Genomic DNA, 12,231 nt, shown 5'->3' on the forward strand with positions numbered 1-12,231 from the left:
ACAAACCAGCCTGTTTCTTCATGCCGGTCCCAAGCCCAGATAAATGGGGACGGTTATGTCAGGGAGGGGATCCAGTGGAAAATTTTACCAAATCAATATGCGGGCAACAATACAATTTTCCATACCGGATTGGTCGAGCCCCGGGTTAACAATGACCGCCACCAGTACTGTTAGACAACAGGGTGCTGGTGGAAATTGGGCTAATGTTGGCCAAAGAAGAAGAATAAGAAGGAAAAAAGAGGGGGGAGACGTGTCCGGAGGCAGGAGGAGAGGAGGAAGGTAAAGAGAGTGGAACTGAGGGTAGGAACTTGGAATGTTGGCAGTATGACTGGTAAGGGGAGAGAGTTAGCAGATATAATGGAGAGAAGGAAGGTTGATATATTGTGCATGCAAGAGACTAAATGGAAGAGGAGTAAGGCCAGGTGGATCAGAGGTGGATTCAAATTGTTCTATCATGGTGTGGATAGGAGGAGGAATGGAGTAGGGGTTATTCTGAAGGAACAGTATCTCAAGAGTGTTTTGGAGATGAAATGAGTGTCAGACAGAGTAATGATTATGAAGCTGGAAATTGGAGGTGTGATAATGAATGTTGTTAGTGCATATGCCCTGCAAGTTGAGTGTGCGATTGATGAGAAAGATTTTTGGAGTGAGATGGATGAAGTAATGAAGAGTGTGCCCAAGGGACAGAAAGTGGTGATTGGACCGGATTTCAATGGACATGTGGGTGAAGGGAACAGTGGAGACGAGGAGGTAATGGGTAGGTATGATGTCAAGGAGAGGAATGAAGAAGGTCAGAGGATAGTGGATTTTGCCAAAAGGATGGACATGGTTCTGCTGAATACGTATTTTAAGAAGAGGGAGGAACATAGGGTTATGTACAAGAGTGGAGGAAGATGCACATAGGTAGATTACATCCTATGCAGAAGAGTCAATCTGAAGAAGATTGAAGACTGCAAAGTGGTGGCAGGGGAAAGTGTAGTTAAGCAGCATAGAATGGTGGTCTATAGGATGACACTGGAGATCAAGAAGAGGAAAAGGCTGAGGGCAGAGCCAAGGATCAAATGGTTGTAAAAGGAAAACTGCAGGGTTGAGTTTAGGGAGAAGGTAAGACAGGCACTGGTTGGTAGTGAAGAATTATCAGACAGTTGGGAAACTACAGCAGATGTAGTAAGGGTGACAGCTAGAAGGGTGCTTGACGTGACATCTGGACAGAGTTGTGGTATTGTATGAGGAAGTCGGTAGTGGCAGAGAAGTATGTAAGAGTTGTACAGGATATGTACGAGGGAAGTGTGACCGCGGTGAGGTCTGTGGTAGGAATGATGGGTGCATTCAAGGTGCAGGTGGGATTACATCAGGGATCGGGTCTGAGCCCTTTCCTATTTGCAATGATGATGGACAGACTGACAGACAAGATTAGACAGGAGTCCCCGTGGACTATGATGTTTACTGATGACATTGTGATCTGTAGCGATACTAGGGGTTGAGGAAACCCTGGAGAGGTGGAGATATGCTCTAGAGAGGAGAAGAATGAAGGTCATTAGAAACCAAATAGAATGTGTGTAAATGAGAGGGAGGTCAGTGGAATGGTGAGGAAGAAATAGAGTTGGTGAAGGTGGCTGAGTTTGAATACTTGGGATCAACAGTACATAGTAATGGGGATTGTGGAAGAGAGGTGAAAAAGAGAGTGCAGGCAGGGTGGAATGAAGGAAGGTCTACAGGACGGTATTGAGACCAGCTATATTATATGGGTTGGAGACGGTGGCACTGACCAGAAAGCAGGAGACAGAACTGGAGGTGGCAGAGTTAAAGATGCAAGATTTGCATTGGGTGTGACGAGGATGAATAGGATTAGAAATGATTACATTAGAGGGTCAGGTCAAATTGGATGGTTGGGAGACAAAGTCAGAGAGGCGAGATTGCACTGGTTTGGACATGTGCAAAGGAGGATGCTAAGGATAAAGCTGCCAGGCAAGAGAAAAAGAGGAAGGCCTAAGCGAAGGTTTATGGATGTGGTGAGAGAGGACATGCAGTTGATGGGTGTAACAGAACAAGATGCACAGGACAGAAAGATATGGAAAAAGATGATCCGCTGTGACGACCCCTAACGGGAGCTGCTGAAAGAAGAAGACGACTTCTGGACTATAATGCCAGCAGAAGTGGTTCACATGCATTAGGAAATGTAAGTCAAGCTTGTAAACAAAAAAAAAATAAAATCCCTCACTGTTTAAGAATGATAGTAATGTTTCAACAGATGTATTCGTAAAAGATTTCTGAAAAAATATTTTCAAGTTTAATGCTGGAGTTTTCATGTGCATTGAAAACTAAATCTTGTGTTGCATACACTCCGCATTCCTGTGCTTTTACACAACTGAATCCCGCTCTGGTTTCCGTCCGCACCTTTCTGTGTATTTTCTGTGCGGTTCCCAACTTGAAAGTCTATGCTATGCATGTTTCACTTTTCTTCTTCTTCTCTTCTCTAAAAATAAGGCTGCACATCTTTCTCTCTTTTTTCGGTACCCTCATTTTTTTGTTCTTGCCTTACCAAACAGTGTTTCTTCTGTTATTTCTCTCTACTGCTTGTTTGATTTATCTTCTGGCATTCAGCACATTAGACTCCAAAAGTTTACCTTTATTCTCTTTCCAACTAAACACTACGCATAAAAGCTTTGCTGTTATTTTTCCCATTAAACACAAACGTTCCCTGTGTTCTTTTTCCCAAGTGTTTTCTTTTGTAATTTTTTTACTAAACACTAGTTAGATTTCTTTGTGGGATTATGTCTTTGCTCCAAGTGTTCTTTGTAAGAACTCTGCCTGCTCATTTTGGTACCTTCACTTTCTGGTCAGACCTCTTTCCCTGTTTTTGGATCTGTGAACTATTACTGGTGCTGACACCAGAAGTTTGGATCACAAACAGGAAATCTAAAAATGGAGGATGTTTTTTTTTTTAATATGTTGTAGATCTCTACCCCACACTTACTGATTTGCATAAGTGCCTTCATTTGCATGAGATGTTCTCCAATCACTGCCCGGATTAGGGAAGTTTGGGACATGAGAAATGAGAGAGAACATATAAAAAGTTAAAGTGGTTTAATAGATAAGAAGGGGCAGTGCTTTTCTTGTGCAAATCATAGTCATTGTCTAAGCCAGTTGTTCTCATACTGTGGGGCGGGCCCCCCTGGGGGGGCGCAAAGTTACATAAATATGAAAAATGCATTTATTGAAACGAAAACAAATTATCTTAAAACTACATTCTGATACTAGAAAAATAAATATAGAGTTAGATAAATGTCGATAAAAGTTATGCAGGTATAATAAAATATGCATCTATGATATATCATTAATTAAAAAAGAACAAATTGGTATTAGTGGGCTCCTTTCAAAAAAGCGCGATTAAAACTGTTATGAAAACTCGGGTCGCAAATACTTAAAGGATGAGAAACGCTGGTCTAAGCTAGTGTTTCCCAACCTCGTTCCTGTGGCCCCCCAGTGGCTGCAGGTTTTTCTTCCAACCAGCTTCTGTTTTTAATTGGACCCCTGGGCTAATTAAGTGATGTGTTATTTCCCAAGTTCTGTGTTTTGGGAACAATATAGAAATTAGAAAACTAAGTTTGGTAAAAAAAAAATATATATATACAGTATATATAGTATATAGATAATGGATGGATGGATGGATATATATATATATATATATATGTTAAAATGTACCAAGCAGTTATATGGGAATAATGTATTTTTTTCTTTATAACAATATTTTCATCTTGATTTTCATTATGCTTTTCTAGGTGTTCTAATTGTTTAATTAATACATTATTTACTAATTAGTGGGTCTGACGCCAAAGTAGTTGCTGCCTTTGATTATTCAGTGTTGTTTGCCAGTGTGTCTGCTCTACACATTTTGAATTGTCAATAATAAGATACCACGAAGTGGAAAAACTTCACAGAGAAAGGGCAAAATGAAATCAACAAAAGAGAGTTAAGCATTTAATCTATAGAAAAAGCAGAAATATTTCTAATTGTCTCATAAATGTAAAAATCATGCTGCTGTGCTTTTCTAAATGTAGAATAAAAGATAAAAAATCCCAACTAATTAAATAAGATCAGTGCTATAAGGTGTTGTCACTGATTAGGAATCTGTTTGGAACAAAAACCTGCAGCCACAGGGGGTCCCCAGGACTGAGGTTGGGAAACACTGCTCTAAGCACCAGTTGAAAACCTGAGAACAAATTATGTTTTTGTAATTTACAAAGTCACTGTTTATCCAAATCGAATGTTATCTCAACAGGAATGGAAGAGACATATTGTAATCAAATTTCATCAGTGTATACTATCCTACATCACAAAATAAAAAGATTTGCACAAGATGACCAAACCTGTCATCAAAAAGAAAAAAAAAATAGATACACTAGACTTTCCTGTGGTGCATATTGTGGACTGAGGAGAACTGGTCCAACATTAATTTTAGGGACGAGAGCAAGTTTAAGGTAGTTGGTTCAGATGGGAAACATTATGTTGAGCGTCTAATTTGGGAAAGACTGAACCCAAAGTGCGTGGAAAAAATCAGTTAAAATTTGGAGGAGGAAGCGTCTTGGTGTGGGGGATGTTTTCTGCAGCAGGAGTCATGCCTCTTATACAGCTACGTGGCAAGGAGAATGCTAATGTTTATCAGGACCTCCTTCAGCAAACGCTGTTCCATCCCTGCCAACCCTTTGCCGCAAATCGCAAAATGGGGGAAGAAATTCTTAGAAGTGGAGAATATCGAAGTGATGAAATGGCTGTCCCAGATTCCTGCTATGAAACCCAATTGAGAATCTCTAAAAGATAATTGGCAACAAAGTTATGACAAACAAATCTGCTGCTGTTGCCAGATTGTGTAAGGGGCTGGAAGACGAGTTGAACAAAATCAAGTCAGAGAAGTGCAATATATTGGTCATGTCGTGTAGGTGCAGATGTGCCAGTCATTGAAAGCCAAGGCCTCTACACTTTCTACTAAATTTTGAAAGCTGTAATTGTCAAAAACTATCAACAAAATTCATTTGTAAACTTCTTTTGCAATACAGCTGCAACAGTTATGTAATTTTGATCACTGTTATTTTCCAAAATTAAATGATTTTTGTTGATTGACTTCTTTTGCCTTGGTCATTTTTCTAAAAGCATTCTAGTAGAACAGTAACCATACTTATAGCTCACTATGACTTTAAATTTTGGGCAGTGATAGTAACCAATATTTGAAAGAAACAGTTTTTCATAAACTGTTTTCTAATTTTGATCTCTAGGGTTTACATATGCCTCATCGAGTTTGCATTAGGAATAATCATAACATAATTTATTAACATTATGCAGTCATTTTTCAGTTTTTGTCCAACACAACAACCTCGGACATTTATTACGGGCATAGGTCTTATCCAATATTTAGGCATTTCTGAAAATTAATTAAAAATTAACTTACATCTTTTGTTTGTTGTTGTTGTTGTTGTCAATGCAGTATTGATGATGACAAGGAATTATAAAATTGAGATATTATTGATAGAATGTTGGGGCTTGAATATCCTGGATATCTACACTAATAAAAAGCAAAGCCCTCACTGACTCACTCACTCATTACTAATTCTCCAACTTCCCATGTAGGTAGAAGGCTGAAATTTGGCAGGCTCATTCCTTACAGCTTACTTACAAAAGTTAAGCAGGTTTCATTTAGAAATTCTACGAGTAACGGTCATAACAGTCGACAACGTCCGCCATGTTACACTTTCTTATTTATGGCCCCATCTTCATGAAATTTGGTAGGCGGCTTCTCTGCGCTAACCGAAACCGATGTACGTACTTATTTCAGTGGTATGACACCACTGTCGGCTGCCATATTGAACTTTCCAACGGTCTTTGTAACCTATGGGCCCATCTTCAAGAAATTTGGTATGCGGGTTCCCAACGCTAACTAAATTCTACTTACGTACATATATACATCCATAGCCTGCAGCTCGGTTGCCATGTGAGGCGCCATTGGGTCCCCAATCCCCACGCTGCCTGCCTATATAAGGTCGTCCATCGCTCCGGTCTCTTCATTCCCTTCCTTGCTTCGCCACAGTATTCACATCTCCCTGCTGATAACTGCAGCCTTTTTATTTAATCCATGGCTTCTCCGCCGTTTTATTGTCCGTTTATTACGATTATAATTATTGTATAGGTATTTTAGACTTACTTTACATTGTTCAGGTATCCATTTCCTTTAGCATTCCAACTATACCCCCATTAGGATGTCTATCGAGGTGATCACCATCGATCAAAGAACTGTCACTTACCGAGTGGTTTCCATGCCTGGAGATGGTGCCTGCCTTTTCCATTCTCTGTGTTACATATTGCATGGCCATATCAGGCTCACTCTTGATATCTGGAGGAACATTGTGTCTTATGTATTGAATGACTGGGACAGGTTCAAGGTGTGCACTGATGACGGTACAGGAGATAATTATACTACACAGGAGCACTAGAAGTGTGAAATGCTTAAGCCCTTCACCTATGGTTCTGCATGTGAGTTGATGGCTGCCGCTAAATTGTTCAGTTGTCGCTTTCAAGTGAACCGAAATGGCCAAATATTTTACACCTTTCGACAACCGCCAATGCCTCTTAAACATCTTAGATTCACAGGTGACAATTTCAGTAGTGGACACTTTGATGTTTATGAATGTTTAAACTCTTAAAAGCTAGATGTGAAGTTATCGATGAAACCGGTTGTATATGCTTGACAGATGCCGAATGTCTCTTCAACAGAAGTCCTACAAATACTGTCATAATTGAAACAAACCATGAAACTCAAACCGATTATGACAGCAGCAATCCAAGCTGTGAGATTTGAAACAAGATTACTGTTCACATGGCCAACTGTACGTTGCATGCTCAAGAGTAAGCTCAGCGCACAGCTTGGTCATATTACAACCGGAGGGCCGAACTCACAATGTGGTATACAAAGAGATCCTTAACAAATAATTATTGGTATATTTTCCCTCAGTTTAAAAAGGTTTACTTTTCTTCTTAATAAAAATTTTAAGGCAGTATTTCGCCGCTGCGAAGCACGGGTATTTTGCTAGTTATTGATATACAGGAAGATATAAGGTCTGGAAGATTATTCTTTGGAAACTGTTAATTCCATTCTGTGAATTTTTAGATGTTTGTTATATTGTTTAATTATTTTATTGTCTTGCTGTGGGTGTTGCCATTTTGTGAGGTTGTGGTCATTTGCTGTTGGCAACCAGACAGCATCCCATTTGTGACATCATCACCCTAATCATATTTAAGACAGAGTTATGCAGGACTTCTTTATCTGAACATTGAGTAAAGCTCAAGACAAATAAACGTAGTGTTAGTTAGGATAAAACAAGTACGTTATTATAAGATCCTTTTTGTAATGAATGTTTGACTTCAACTTTGCTATTGCATTTTGGTTTAGATTATTATTTGCTCCAAAGGTTTAACTAATGCAGGCTTGTTTTTGACAGTGATTTTGCCTTATCTTGTTTGGTTCCTCCATTTCCTGGGTATACCTTTTGACCACTCTGCATTGACTTTTGTAGAGCTATTATGTATTACTAACACTCACAACAGCATCTGGCCATTAATAAATTAAAACAATTGAGCTCCTCATTCAGGCCTTCCTATTTTCTCCATTGCCATAATGTAAAGGTTGCTTTGTTATGCAGCAGTTTGACATACATTGCAATGAGTGAGTTCTGTGTGCTTTATATTAGATAGCAGCAATAAAGATCCAAACTGGGCAGATGATGTAAAAAAAGAATGAGAGTAAAGATAACAGAACACACTTCTGAGTTAACAATGTATATTGAAGGTGTTCTCCTTTAGCATAAACTTCACTTTGGAGTGGTCATAAGTGGCTTAAATGGGACATATTTCTTTTGAGTATAAGACCTGTGAATCCTTCATATTCACATTTAATTTTACCAGCATGTCAAAGGCTTTTAATATGCCACTTTATTGATGTTTCATAAGTGTAATTAAGACTAAAAGAAGCCTTTGTTAAGGTCTTGTTACATGCCATGCTCAGTTTTGCAAGATGCAGCAAACCTAAAGTAACTATGAAGTTAAATAGCTGATAGAGCTTGTGGCATGTGCTTGAAATTCATTCCAGAGTTGCGGCCGGTTTGTCTAGAACATGTGGTGAGAGTTTCACTCATGCTCTTCTTACTAGTTTTTCAGCAAGTTCTTTAACTCATTTCTCGAAGGCTTACGAAAAGATCAGTGAGAAGGGAGAACCACTCAATGGTTAAAGGAAACTATGACCCTAAAAAGCTTCCCTTTAAAGGAATAATCCATCAAACAATTATATTTTCATATGTTACTCACCCCATGTAGTTTGTAGTGATGGAGAAAATTTTTAAATCTCATATTTTAAGGGAAAAGAGAAAAACGTTGATATAATATAAGCCAATAATGACCAGTGCTGTACAATGGCAAATGATGTGAAAAGTGTTCATGGAAAAAGAAAAAAAATCTAATGTTACTTGTGTCTCATAATTCACATGTCATATGCTGAAAACATGCAGTACACCTACTTTTTTGCCAAACAGATACTTCCGTAAAGATCAGCACTCATTATGAAGAGGAAACCAAAGCCAAATCTATTTTGGGGAGAAATCAAACCTGACATATACCCTCAGGCTATGGCTGTGATTGCCGTTCGCTCATATGGCTGGCAACTTGACTAAAAAGTTCCTTATAATGAGCTTTCTGTTATTAATAATTTGCACATTTACAGCAGAATATTATTTTCTACAAAGAGTTTTGTGGCTCAATTGATGAGGGGGTTTAATTCTAATACCTATACCATCAAACTACACCAGTGATATTCACAAATTGCTTAAAAACCTTTTTTTCGACTTTCTGCTGACCATATTATATACTGTTGAGTGTTTACACACTGGTATCTGAACATCTTACTGAAAAACCGCCTCTCTAAAACATTTCCAGCAGAATCACAGGTAAGATATGTTTTCAGTAATCAGAACTTACATTTTTTTGATCAAGGGAACTGCTGTCTTCTTTGCCGTTTAACAGAAGGCTGAAGTGTAAATGTTTTGCTTTTTTAAACAATATTTTTTACCACTTCTTTTCGTTTACTCTTTCAATATATATTTGCTACACTTTTTTTTGTCCTTTATTTGCTTTCCTCTTGTATCTTTGATTCTGTTGAGAAATATTTTGATGTGTTAAGAAGACTCTGTGTAGTAGAACAGCAGTTTCTGTCATGTCCACACGATGAAAGCCTTATTGGTAAAAGCTGAGGTGGGTGACATAATACACCAATTCCCACGCATGACTGCAAATGACACTCTTTTTGCTAAAGCCAGCCAGTCTCACAAGCTCTTCTAACCAGTGAAAAGTGTTCAAGAAACAAGCACCTCGGCCTTAGAATAAGCAAAAAATCAGCTATATTGTGGTTCATCAAACAAAAAAGAATATTAAAGACTCTCTTCATATATGCAAATTTTCGTACTTGGTGTATATAAAGGGAGGGGACTGTATTTTACATAATTGATTTAAAGTATTGTGCGTGTTTGGATAGTCTTTTGTGTTTGGGTTTAATACTGCAGTAATGAGTGCCTTCAGCAAAATATGTCAGAGTAAAAGCAGCTGTTCTTGAAAATGTAATGAAGTAAAAGTTAAAGTACATGGAAAATTTTATATTCAAACTAGAACTATTCTCAAAACTAAAGTACAGTGACAAGGTGTTTCTATATTATAAAGCACTGGAGTAAAGAAAATGTCTCATCAACAAAAATTGTACAAACTACCCTTTGATGGCCAAAAAATATTGAATTTAAGAGACAATTACAGCACTGGAACAAAGCTTGGAATTTTGTACCTCCACTCTCATTTGCCCTCTGAAATCAGGGATTGTGGACATACAGTGATATATGAGCTTATGTGAACACGATTCTCTTGAATGCTTTCATTTGATTATATTTATTACTGTTTTCATTGGTACAATTTAACTCTTTTAGGGCTGATGTCGACTTTTGTCAACAGCAAGGGTTGAGGTTGGAAATTGACTTTAGTTGACATCCAAGGGCAGAGGATAATAATCAGCTGTAGACGTTAAAAAAACTCACCATCACGTTATGGGTAGGCCCTCTTTGCTAGGGGGACTCTTAGACACATTGACTTGACATCGAATCCCTGTGTGTTTGTGTGTGAGGAGCGTAGAGTAAACAACGTCTAGAATGGCAGTGACGTCGGGCAAAACAGCAAAGCGATTGTACAAAGCAAAATACTCTGTGGGCATTATTAATTTTTTTGCTTTTTGCATATTATTGCTGAATCAGACTCTGACTTATCAAACTCCGATTTTGATGCAAGTGATCTCGAAATCAAAAAACGAAAGGCAGGTAGCTACTTCTTTTCAGATAGTGCCTTTCAGAATATAAATGGTTAGACATACATAGGAATGTAGTAGGTATGTAAACAGTGTTACATCCGATCTTAGAAAGCTAATGTTTAATGTTAAATGCATACAGTGTTTGCTTTGTATGCTCTTTAGAAAACTGAGATTTTGGGGAAAATATACAGACCTGGGAGAAAACGGAACAAAAAAAAACGTCCAGAAAGAGTTAACACATCATAAAACTCTTAGCCTTTGTCTCTCACTTATAATAAGTGATAGGTAGAGTCCATGGAATAGATATGGTTTATCTTTATGTTTTTTGTAATATGTGAAGGATTGCATAAAATAATTTAGTTACACCTAATACATACTGTATCATATAATATAAACCATACATTTTAAGTTATTGCTTGCTATCTTGGCGAATAATAGTATATGTAAATCCATTTTTATCTTTACTTTTACCTAAAACTGAGAAAATTTTCTGGCTAAACCTTTGACATTACCCACTCCATTATTAGCCATACCCACATTTCATATTTCAAATGAAGAATAAAACCATACAGTATGTCCATTTCTTCTAGGAGATGATGTAATAATGCAATTCATCAGCATTGCCCAGCCCTAGACCCCTGACATCATACTTTGTCACCTATTATTTTCAGACACCATAAAGCATTGTGGTAAGATTCACTGTTCATTGTGTTTTAAAGATAATGTCTGTGGTAAGTAAAAGTATATTAAAGGCATAGCTAAATGTTTTAATATATTTTTTCAACTTCATCACAGATACACCATGATTAATGAGTATAACTGCCTTACCTTGAGAACGTCCATCTTCTATGCACTGTACAGAGTATATTTAGGCTCTAATCCTGTGCCTTGAATAACACTAGTTCTGAAACACATTGTTGAAAAATAATCCTTTCCTGAGGTTTTATTAATTACATTTTACATAATTTACAAATTCTTTTTTCTAAGGAACAATATAAAAAAGTTTTATTTTGAAATGTGGTTGAAAGCCTAATGGAAGCATTTCATTTCAAAAGAACTGCAGTGTTGTAATGTAATGTGAATACATAATTTATTTGATTAGTAAAGTTGTAATATTCAAAGTAAAAATGAAAGTTTTACATTAATTTTAGTGCCAAACTAACCCTTAAAATAGTGTGATTAAGGTGTTCATTTAACACTGGCAATGTTTCTACATTAATTATTACATTTGGAAACAAAGATGAAATTTGCACAAAAAAGTGCACAATGAGTGTAAAGTGAAGGTTATTGTTTAAGTAGCACAATGATAGAATCATTAGTACTGCTATTTCAAATGTTCAAAGGCCAAGGTCTGATCAACAGTTCTGTCCATTGTCTGTGCAGATTTTGCATATTTTCCCCAAGCACTCATTTTTTTCTCCTGAATACTTTGATTTTCTCCCATTTCTCAAAGACATGTAGGTTAAGTTAATTAGTGACTTTAAATTAGCCCTCTTTTAGTAAGTTTGGGGTGGCTGTACCCATTTATAATTGGCTCCTTTCCTACTTGCTAACAAGTAATATTCACATCTCAGAGACTCTGGCTTAGAAAGTTCTGGTAATGAAAGAAATTTTGTTGTTTAATATCGCAAATTGACCTATTAAATGCAACATCTTGAGTTATGGACCTCAAACTCTAGAATTATTATTATAAAACAGGAAAAACTAATGAACAAACAAGAAAAGCATATGCTTCTGGAAAAATATAATTATTTTAGAGAAGTCTTTCAGTGTTTCTGTTACAGAATATGCAGTGTTATGGTTTTCAAGATATTTCTTTAGTCAAGAAAGCATAATCCTGTTGCTGT

At 37.2% G+C, this 12,231-nt stretch overlaps 1 protein-coding gene across 1 annotated transcript in view; it reads right to left on the minus strand.

Annotated features, from left to right (window-relative positions):
• Window positions 1-12,231, minus strand: part of LOC120539385 (protein Wnt-7b) — a 295,008-nt gene that overhangs the window by 44,640 nt on the left and 238,137 nt on the right. The window lies entirely within an intron of this gene.

Source organism: Polypterus senegalus, chromosome 11, assembly GCF_016835505.1.
Source record: "Polypterus senegalus isolate Bchr_013 chromosome 11, ASM1683550v1, whole genome shotgun sequence".
NCBI lineage: Eukaryota > Metazoa > Chordata > Cladistia > Polypteriformes > Polypteridae > Polypterus > Polypterus senegalus.